We start from the raw sequence: 11905 nt of genomic DNA on the forward strand, positions 1-11905 counted from the left end.
AAAATGAAAAGGAACTGATTTTATCTGCAAATAGTCTCAGAATAATGTAACCTGTCTGGGTTTGATACCAAACTCTCTGCAGGTTCTTTTCATATGATTTTTGGCCACTGCAATTACAAAGTAACATAGAGGATCTAAAATTTTCATTAGATGCAGCAAAAAGCAAAACTAACAGGAGAACAAAGAATGACATAAAATGCTGTTGAAGTAGAAAAGCAAGCTAGAAGATAACTCAACTGGAAAACTATTTGGAAATAATGTTAGACAAAGTTACAATTTGAAAGACAGGGAAAAAAAAGGAAACAGAATTATAAGCATCCAGAGCACATTTAAAAAGAAAATAATCTTACTATATTTCAATAAATTATTTAAGATAACTTCCCATTTTTCAAAAATAAATGATTCAGGGGGCAACTAGGGTGGCGCAGTAGATAAAGCACTGGCCCTGGATTCAGGAGGACCCGAGTTCAAATCCAGCCTCAGACACTTGACACTAGCTGTGTGACCCTGGGCAAAGTCCCTCATTGCCCCGCCAAAAAAAAAAAAGTTCAAAAGAACAAATCCACAGAACTGTGATAAAGAGAAACCTAGAAATTCAACTCTGCCCCACAGATTAGGAGACTTCCAAACTACAGCATAAAAAGAAGACATATAAATTAGAATCCAAAATAAACAAAAACCAAACCAAACCAAAAAAAGCTTGGCAGATTAGACTAAAAGGCCTGCATGATTCATACCAGACATCACTAACTGCCTACAGGACATTTTAAATTGGATGCCCTAGTGACACTGCCAATTCAATATGTCCAAAGAACTCATTATCTTCTTCCCCAAATCAACCCTTCTACCAAACTACCCTATTTCTGTCAAGGGCACTAACCATTCCTCCCGGTCTACTAGGTTCATAATCTCAGCCTTATACTTGATACACAGGCACACACACAGGCACACACATACACTCCACTCATGCCATTTCTACCTCCACAACATCTTTGACATCCAACCCCTTTTCTATTTACACAGCCATCCCCTTAGTTAATAACCTTATTGCCTCTTACCCAGACTGTTCCAAAAGCCTCCTATTTGGTCTCCCAGACTCAAGTCTCTCCCACAGCTGCCAAAGTAATTTTTTTTTTCCTTAAACAAATCTAACCAAATCACTATCCTACTCAAACTATAGTCACTCCCTCTTGCTGTTAGGATCCAGTCTAAAGCCCTTCACAACGTAGGACAACCTATACACTTCTAGACTTATTATATAGTACTCCCCTTTCTGTACTTTATCCTGCTAAACTGTATTTTTCTCTGCTTCTCACATGCAATACTCAATATTCCATCTCTGTGTCTGCACTAGTCATCTCTCATGCTTGGAATTCACTCATTCACTACCATCTCATAGAATTTCTCTCCTTTTTCAAAACACAGTTCAAGTTCTATCTTCTACATGAAGCCTTTTAAGATTCCCCAATTGCTGGCACACTCCTTCACTAACTGCCTTGTATTTATTCAATATATACACATATTTCTGTACATGTTTTCCCCAAAAGAACGTCAGCTCCTTGAAGTCAAAGATTACTTCATTCTTTTATCTTTATAGTCCCAGGACCTAGTATAGTGCCTGGCTCACCTCAGGTGCTTAATAAATGTTTGCTGATTGTATCTCCTTTGATTGTCAGATTAACAGTCTAGCAGCCAACTAGCTACAGTCTATGGATACCCAAAGGAACAACCATGAATAGGAAAAGCATGCCTAATGAGAAGCCAAATCTAATATTAAATTTATAGAGATAAATAAAAAGTCTTAAAATTGATTCTAGAAATCACCTTCAAAAACATAAAATGGGATAACATGGCCAGACAACAGTTTATAGGAAAAATTTCTGAAGGATTTTTAGTAGACTGCAATCTGTGAATGAATCAGTAGGGCAACACAGCAGTCCAAAAAAGCTATGTTCTTGGGGGCAGCTAGGTGGCGCAATGGATAGAGCACCGGCCCTGGAGTCAGGAGGACCCGAGTTCAAATGTGACCTCAGACACTTAACACTTACTAGCTGTGTGACCCTGGGCAAGTCACTTAACCCCAATTGCCTTACTTAAAAAAAAAAAAAAAGCTATGTTCTCAAACTGAATTAAAAGAGGCATAGTATCTGGTATCACCAAGAGGATAGTCTCACTAGTCTCAATGAGTCTGCCCTGGTCAGAGCACTTCAGTAAAGCTGTGCCCAGTTCTGGGTATCACATTATATAGAGATATTCAGAGGAGGATGACCACAATGGTAAAGGACCTTTGGACCAATGTCATAAGAGGATAGGTTGAAGTAACTAAAAATATTTAGCATAGAGAGGAAAAAACGTAAGAGAAACATGATAGCTACATACATGTATTTGAAGGACTAACAGGCAGGAGATTATACACATTCTGCTTGGTCCTGGAAAGCAAAACTAGGTACAATAAGTGGAAATTGCCTAAAGCAGACTTCAGTACAATGTAAGGAAAAATTTCCTAACAATTAGAGCTATCTAAATGTGGAATAGACTAACTTAACAGGTAGTGGACTCCCCAACATCAGAGGCCTTCAAGTAAAGGTTGGATGAGTTCAGATGATCAAACAGGTTGATGTACAAGTAATTTTTTTTAAAAGGCTGAAAATCCCAAGCAGTATGGAAAGTAGAAGAAATTCTGCAGTGACTAGCATCAAGTACACAAGATTTATATTTCTACTACAGTTGAGTGACTATTACCTGTGTAGGCTAACCTCTCTTCTGAAGAAGGTAACAGGATGCAAAGGGTGCCTCTCTTCATTCCAAGTTGTTATAGAAAACAAAACTGAGGCTTTGATAGAGGGGAAAAAAAAAAAGATCTGAGGTGGAAAAAGGACTTGACCTTCCTCAGGATTTGGAGAGCAGAAGATTGCTATGGGGAGAAGAAATGGAAGAAAATGAATACCTATAAACTTGGAGCTCAAAAACAGATTTGAGCTTCTTCCTGAAAAAGAGGGAGCTGGATGCACTAAAGCCAAAGAAACCACTTATTCTCCAAAAGATAATATAGTAGAGCCAGAGAAATGACTGAATTGAAGATCAAATAATGTACTTGCATTTCTAATGCATGGGACAGTAACTCATGATGGAAAAAGAGACAGAATCACTTCATTCTTATTTTGTTACCATTTTCTCTACCAAAGAGAATGACCCTTGCACTAGAAATAACAGAACAAAAATGGCTAATGGAGAGCTGAAACCCAAGATAAAGAGAGAGTAAAAAAAGCATGTAGTTGTTCTTGAGGAATTCAGTCACCTGGCCCAGATGAGCTACATCCTTGCATACTAAAACAATCAATAGGTACAACTGATAAACTTGATTAGTCATATCTGAAAGAGGGCAGAGACAAGATGGCACAAAAGAGGCAACAATCCATCCCAACTCTTCCAACATTTCCCTACAAACAATTTAAAAATAATGTCAAATTTAATTTTGGAGCCACATAGCCAACAAATTGTGTTTATGTAAATAAATAAATTAATAAATTAATTAGTAAATAAATGGATGAATAAATAAACGAATGAACAAATAAATAAATATAAACGAATGAACGAATGAATGAGTGAAATTATTTAGGTATATGTTGCACTGAAGGACCCTAGATTAAGCTCTTTTCCAGATTTGCCATACTCCCCCCTTGTATAACATTGTCAATAATAAAACTGAGTGTGTCAATGCAGGTCAAATCCTACAGCTTCTACCACATGAAAAAGCTAGTTCTATCTTGATACAATAGACCACAGTCTGAAGACACATAAAGAATGTGTTTACTAAGCACCTACTATGTACCAGGAGCTTATTGACTTCTCTCTATATTATACTTACTGTAAACTGGTATCAGACAGGAAACCTACAAAATTATCAATAGGGTATTTGCTCATGTGTATAAAATTGGCTTTGTTTTGATGCATTTATATACCACAAGTATTACCTTCTACATGAAGTCTTTCCTGTAAAGAATTGTTATTTGAGATTTTTATGCCTAGGCACGCACTGGCCTGGGGCTCCGCAAACTGCATGGTGCTCCACTCACTGGTTGTAGCCGTTGCCAGGGCTCTGGCACCTCACATCATCACCACTCGCCAACGCGTACATGGGCCTGGCAAAATTATAATGATTGGAAACCTAGTGAGGGCAGTCATGTGACTGTCAGAGCAGCCATCCCATTGGCTGGGGCTGTGTGGGGTGTTTCTAGCTTTGGGGGAGGAGAATTGGACATTCAAGGTGGAAGCTGGAAAGTGACAGGCGTTCTGCTGCGTATTTTCAGCTGATTCCTGGGCGGTGGTATTTTTTTAGGTATTATAATTTCCCTTTCCCCATTTTATTTCCTTTCCCTTGATCCTACTGATCCTCTTTGTGGTTTTTTTTTTTTTAAGTTCGTTCTTGTTAAAATAAAGCTTGTTCTGTTTTGAGGGAGGCTGCCAGTCTCCTTCCTTGCCCCAATATTGCAGCAAGCCGCTTAGCTAGCACTCCCCAATTAAAAATTGGTCCCTACATTCCTGACCCTTTCAACTGCTAGGGCTCCCTCAAACTACTTTATATTTAATTACTCTGCATGTATTTTTCTTTATATTTATTCTTCATATGCTTAATATGTATCTTTGTTTTCTCCCCCATTAGAATGTAACTCCTTTTGAGTCAGAATTGTTTCTTCTATTTTATTTGTATTCCCAGCACCCACAATACACACAAAAAAATCCTATGACCTTAAAAATATTACATTGTGGGGGCGGCTAGGTGGTACAGTGGATAAAGCGCCGGCCTTGGATTCAGGAGTACCTGAGTTCAAATCCAGCCTCAGACACTTGATACTTACTAGCTGTGTGACCCTGGGCAAGTCACTTAACCCCCATTGCTCCGCAAAAAAAAAAAAAATATATTACATTGATAGACTTCCAGGTCATGTGAGCATAAGATGGCAAACTAAGTATTTTTGTCAATCCCCACAACTTATTAAACCTTTTCAAAACAGAAATTATGCACCAAAGATAAAGCAATTTCAGCTATTTTCACAACCTATAATACTTAGAATCCACAAGAAGGTAGCCCCTCTCCCCCTCCACAAAGCCCAACAACTGATGTTCACTCAGCACTCCTCCCCCACCTTCCACATTACTGGCAGTGAGGCTGCACTAGCAGACTCAAGGACACAACACAGGCTCACATCAAAACCCTGTATCCTGCATTCCCTTCCCTTTTTCCTGTGTCATTGAAACCCCAAAGACTCCAGAAGGCTGCATAAGTTTGCTTGGGCCTCAATAGCCTGCCTGGCCTGCTGGGAACTGCAACTGGAAGCATTAGCACTGTAAAGGTCTGAACTGCTGATGCCAGGCCAGAGAAATAAGGAATAAAGGGAGTGGGATCGGTCACCAGGACAGGGCACCCTGCATGTGGGGAATTATGCAGCACTACCCAAGCCTGAGGTAAAGAACACACCATCCAGCTGATGTAAACTGTGAATTGCCCAGTGTGGGAAGCAGCTGAGACACTTTGAGATCCAGCCCCAATGGAAACCACAATCAGAGGGGAGGAACACAGGAAATAAATGACAAAGAAAATAATTGGGGGGGGGGGGGGAGACAACAGCTGAAAGTACCCAAGATTTCTGGAAGGTCTCTCAAAGACCTTAAACATAAAGAGATAAATCTACAAGAAAAACAGTAACAGAAGGAAATGTCACTCTGTAGCTGTTACTGTCTACATTTATTTGCTCCTCCTGCAACTGTTGCTTGGGGTGTTCGAGAAGACAATAATTTCTTTAGTTCTTGTTTTCTTTCTAAAAATGTTTCAAACTCTTCATTATTGAAGGTCCATCCTCTGTCCTATATGGTTAAGCTCAGATTTGCAAGGTAGGTCACCCTGGGCTTCATCCTGAGCTCCAAACTCTTTGGAGCACAGTGGGTGTGGAAAAATCTCACATAGCATTATTCCAATGTCTTTCTCTTTGTATTTGATGATCTTTTTACATACAAATACTGCAAAAAGAAGGGACATGAAGAAGACCCTGTGGAATTTGAAGAAAACATTCAACCACAACACACTATTCCAAAGTGGTTTAAAATAGAAGTGACAATTATGAGAGCAGAATTTGTGTACTGCTGTGTTTAAATCATTGTGCTGAACTGCATTTTCTAAAATTATTGCTATTTATATGTGAATGGCTATTGCACATGTTTTGGTGGTAAGCATTTATTATTCATTAATATCATATATACCAGGGGAGAATTGATCTTGAGTCTCCCTAACTTCCCCACTAGTCTCAGGCCTTCAGGCCTACATACCTACATACCCCTAAGAGGGAGAGCAAGCACCAAGAGACAGCATTTGAAGCCAAGGGAGTCGGTCTGGGAAGCCAAGAGAGCCAAGATGGGGCAAAGAACTCAACCCAGTGTGGTCAAGGAGGTTTATCCTCTTTTGATAGAGGCGGGTCATTATACATAGACAAAGCTAACTGGTCAGCATCATTCAATTCCATTGGTAGACATGACTTGAGAGTGGTCCAAATTAAAATGAACTCTACCAGATGACATAATGGAAGAGACTCTCTCAGAAGGAAAAGTCCAAGTCTGGTACCTAGGTGTGGTTTAATCCCATCAGCTCAATTTAGCTAAACAAAAGAATCAATCTCCATTCCTTTTGTTTCCTTAGGCTTGCCCCAAACAAGATTGGCTGGAGTTCCTGGACTTTGGGGGAGGGAGGGGGAAGAAGGGACAGAAACTGATCTGTGGGTACCCCCAAGAAATTCCTTATTAATAATTATTTTCTCACACTGCACAGCAAAAATAATGAGCAGAAAAGAAGCTGAAATATGCAATGGCAAGCCTCACTAAAGAAACAAAAGAGAACAATGGACTGGGAATGCAAATACACAGAAGTGAAGGACAACCTAGAAGAAAAGCATTATAGTTGTTGTTGTTTTAAAATAAACTCACTCTACAAACAAAACATACTTATCTCAAAGACAGGATGTGTAGAGATAACCTAAAGTTCACAGACGTCCCAGAAGAACAGAAGACAAAAAAAACCCCAACAATGAAGAAAATAATAGAAGAGAACTATGCCCAGAACTTCTACACAGAAAATGAAATCCCATTTGAAAGAATTCACAGATCACCTCCAGGAAAAAACAAAAACAAAACAAAACAACCTAAGGCTTCGAACTCCAAACACATAGTGGGAGTGGGATATAGTGAACTTGAGTCAGTTCAGACTCTGGAGGCTGAGGTCTGGAAAGTGCCCAACACCCCAGTCCCTGTTATTGCTAGACCATTCTGTTCATATTCCATCCCGTTGCTAAAGCAGCCCCCCCCCGCCCCGTTTTGTGGCCAAGCAGGGTGCTGTAGCAATCTCCCTGAGAAACACATATTTTGCCCTACTGTAAACATGGTATACCCCAACCCCCTCCTTCTTGCTGTCTCCTGTTAGTGCAACCCCACACTGGTACTAACCCTCCCTTCTTGCATTCCAAAGCCCCCTAGCTTCTGGTAGCACTCCTCCCTCTTCGGTAGCTTCACAACCACCTGCCCCCTCTTCATACAGGTAGAGTGGTTTTGCAACTACCTGCACCTTTTCCCCCTCCCCTTCCCTCAGCTCTCAACCTAGCTGAACATGCCTCCATACCCTAATCACAAGCTCAACATGAGTACCAGGTGGGACAGGATTGGATGTTAGATTGTGAGCCCACCATGAGAATGAAATAAATCTGTCTCTGCTTGACTCGGTGATCTTGAATTATTTAGGTAAACTGAAGCAACTATTCTGTACATAGTGGTTAAATAGAAAGATCATCACATACAAAGGGAAGGACATTGGAATAATGAAACGTGAGATTTTTCCACACCTACTAGCAAAAGGAGGAGGGAATGACATAATGTGCTTCACAGAGTATTGGAGCTCAGGATAAAGCCCAGGGAGACCTACCTTGCAAATCTGAGCTTAACCATACAGGACAAAGGATAATGAAGAAGAGTTTGAAACATTTTTAGAAAAAAACAAAACCAAGAACTAAAGAGATTATTGTCTTCTTGAATACCCCAAGCAACAGAATTGCAAGAAGATCAAATAAATGCAGACAGTAATAGCAACAAAGTGTCAACAGAAAGACCAGTAAAAGATTTCTATCTAAAGGTACATAAAGAGACAGGGGGAAGGCAGAAATTGGGTAACTGTAACAATGTAAAAGTAGACAGGGGCATTGTGGACAGAACCTAGCAACACCTTGCCTAGGAGTGAATGTTTCTTTTGGGGGGCTATATTATAAGATGGAAGGTACATAAAAGGGGGAGAGAGGGACAACGACATAGTAAGGAATGAGTGATGTGCTGGGGTCAAATAAAAGGTTAGGAATGAAAGAGGGGTAACCTCCGTGGTCTCAAAAAGAGAAGAGCCTGCAAGGGGGTGGGTAAGAAGGATGGGGACAGGAGGGAGGAGATTTTAAATGGGGAAGGGAAGAACAAGGAAGCTGTAGTTTGGAGGTAGGCGGGAACCTACGGATGAATGCTCTCATTGGGTAAAGAAATATAAGGGCACACAAAATGAGGCCTGGGGAACTGATGCCAGAAAAGTCTACTTGTCAGGGGGAGCAAAGTTAGAACCCCTGGAGGCAACTGGCACCTAGAAGAATAAGATTTAGAAACAATCAAGCTCAATAACTCTGTGTCTGGTAAAGTGGAAAACATAAATTACCTAGAGGAAAACCTCCTATCTGATTAAAAAAAAACTGCTGGGAAAAATGGAAAATAGTCTGGCAGAAATTAGTCCTAGACCAATACCTTCCACCACAAAACACTGTAAATGGATGTGACCTTAATATCAAAGATCATACCATTAAAAAAAAAAATAGAAGAGAAAGAAATCATTTACCTCTCACAGCTATGGGCAGAAGTTGTCTTTTTAACCTGAGAAGAAATAAAAGCAATTGTAAAAGATAAAATGGGTAACTGATTATCTGAAGCTGAAAAGCTTCTCCTCACACATGCAGTAGACAGAGTACTGGCCCTGAAGTGGGGAGAACCTCAGTTCAAATGTGGCCTCAGACACTCACTAGCTATGTGACCCTGGGCAAGTCACTTAACCCCAATTGTTTAAAAAAACAAACAAACAAAAACCATCTAGGGCCATCTTCAGTCATCCTGATATATATCTTGCTCCCAGATAGCTTTGGAGGAGAGAGTGAGATTGGTAACTTTGCCTGGCCCTCCCCTCACTTAAATCCAATTCACTGCAAATCATAACATTACCCTGATGTCTTGTCCTCTTTGAGAAGGAAAGACAAACAACAACAACAATCTAGGATAAGAAATGAACTGGTTGAATGGGAAAATTTTTTATGGGTTTAATAATTTCTATTTAATTTATAGATTAAATTTACGGATTAAAACAAGCTTTTCCATAACATAGTACAATAAAAAAAAAGATGATTTCACATGAAACTATAAATCTACTATGCACAACTTGCTATTCCTTTCAAATATACAACAAAATTACCGTGTAAATTTTTTTTTCTTACCCCCCCCCACCAGAGATGGCTACCATTAGACCTAAATAGATGTGTGTATATGTATATGCATATGTAAAATTATTCTATACATACTTCCATTTATTAGCAAATTTCTTTGACAATACACAGGGTTTGATATCCAAGATAGGTAAACAACATATACATAAACATACACACACACACATCTACATCTGTACAGATAGGTATAGAAATATATATATAATAGCCATTCCTCAATAGGTAAATGGACAAAGATTATAAACAAACAGTTCTCAAAAGATTTGCAAATTCACAACCACACGAAAAAATGCTCAAAAGCACTAATAAGAGAAATACACATCAAAATAACCCTAAGATTTCACCTCACACCCTCAAAATTGACACAACTGACAAAAATTGGGAACAGTCAATGTTGCAGGGATTGTGAGAAGCTAGGCATACTAATATATTGTTGGTGGAGCTATAAAATAGCACAACCATCATGGAAAGCAATTTGGAATTATACAAATAAAATGACTAAATTGTCTATATCCTTTGAAACAGAGACTTCATTTCTCTAAAATATTTATATCGACTTTTTGTGATAGCAAAAAATACAGATGCCTAGTGAGAGAAAATGCTTACATGTAGCTCTTCTCAAAGATAAGGAAAACAAGAAGGGGAGAAAGGGGGGATGTTGATAGCTAGCTAGAACTAGTTGGAAATGGTCCAAGCCAGCAAGGTGGGCAAGTCAGCACTTTTGGTGAACCCAGTTGCTACTACACATGCTAAAACAGCATTAATGAGTTCATGAAGATTATCTTTCCACCCCTGGGCAGGATTTGATAGCCATTTTCTGAACATTTGAAGTATGAAAATATATGTAACAGGAGGGGGGAATCATATTAAGGGGTTACATACGTAGACTTCGGGGAATATTGTGAACCTCCCATCCAATTGGGGAAAAGAGAGGAGGGACCTTACATGTTAAGAGTAGGGATATAAACTTGACTGTGACTTTGCTCAGGTGCACTCCTCTGAACATGCTCAAGGGAGCCCATTTGTGGGAGAATGTAATTAAAAGCCTTCATCTATTATTGCAAGTCTGATTATTCGTAAGTACTCATTATTTCCAACACTAGTGATTGGGGAATGCTAAACATTAGTGATACATAAATGTAATGGAATACTACTGTGCTATAAGAAATGATGTATAGGAAAAGCTTTCAGGTAAGTGTGGTTTTTAGTGAGGTAACTTCCTGTAGGTAGACAGCAAGGTCAAGAAATTCTCCTGACTCTGGGCTGGCCCCAAGAAAGGTCAGGCAAGGCTCTTTGGGTTAGGCCCTGGGGGAAGGAGGGGCACCTCTGGAAGTCCCCAAACCCCATTATTTTCTCACAGAAGCAAAAATTAAATAAAATTTAAATATAAGTGAAATATTAAAAAAAATGATGTATATAATGAATACAGAGAAGCATGGAAAGATCTATATGAACTGAAACAGAATTAAGTAAGCAAAGCCAAGAAAACAATATACACAGTAACTACAACAATATAAAGGAAATAACAACTGTTATGGGGCTGGGAATTTCTGTCCATTTCCCTTCATACCTGCAAAACAGGTCCAACTGCAAAATGGTATTATAGTTAAGGGTCCTGTGCACTGGCCAATTTTCTTGGTATTCCAACTGACCAGACAATGTTACAGTAAAAGATCATGCATTTCTTTTTCAAATTTGTAAGGTCTAATTTAGTCCAATTTCTCAGGATGAACCCTAAGGGGGAATCCTTCGAGACACCCTCTCTGCCTCATGGGTGTACCCAGATATCATCCTGTCTAAGGAGATTTTAAATTTGATTGTCTAAATGTGGTTCAGACATTAGTTTGAGCTTTTTTTTTTTTTAAAGGAGGGAGATGTTGGCTGCTCATCTCGTGAAAAAGCCAAGCGCTGACAAGGGATAGACATACAAACACAAAAGTTCTTACCCAGATTTATAGAAGATCAAAATAGAAGTTTCAGGTTCCAGAAGGTTGTGGCAAGAGGAAAGAGAAATTTCCCATGCCCTACATTGGGCGCCAAAATTATATCATGGAGGAAATTGGTGGTGGGGGTCCATAGATATTCCTCTTTAAAGAATTTCACCCTCTCATACACAAATCCAATTAGAATAAAATAATCTTTTATTAAGGTACTAGAGAAAGTTGACCAAGAGAGAAGTCAAACTTCTCTAGATGGGAGATAGTTTCAGAGACATGGTTCTCTGGTATACCTATCTACTCAAAGAGGAGAAAGGTCATAGCTTTTCTAGATGGTTGATGTGGTGATCATCTGAAATTGAAATGTCCCTTACTGGGGGTGGGTTGGGAGAAGTCAGGGGAGGGGAG

The sequence above is a fragment of the Dromiciops gliroides genome, chromosome 1 (assembly GCF_019393635.1).
Source record: "Dromiciops gliroides isolate mDroGli1 chromosome 1, mDroGli1.pri, whole genome shotgun sequence".
In the NCBI taxonomy this organism is placed as follows: domain Eukaryota; kingdom Metazoa; phylum Chordata; class Mammalia; order Microbiotheria; family Microbiotheriidae; genus Dromiciops; species Dromiciops gliroides.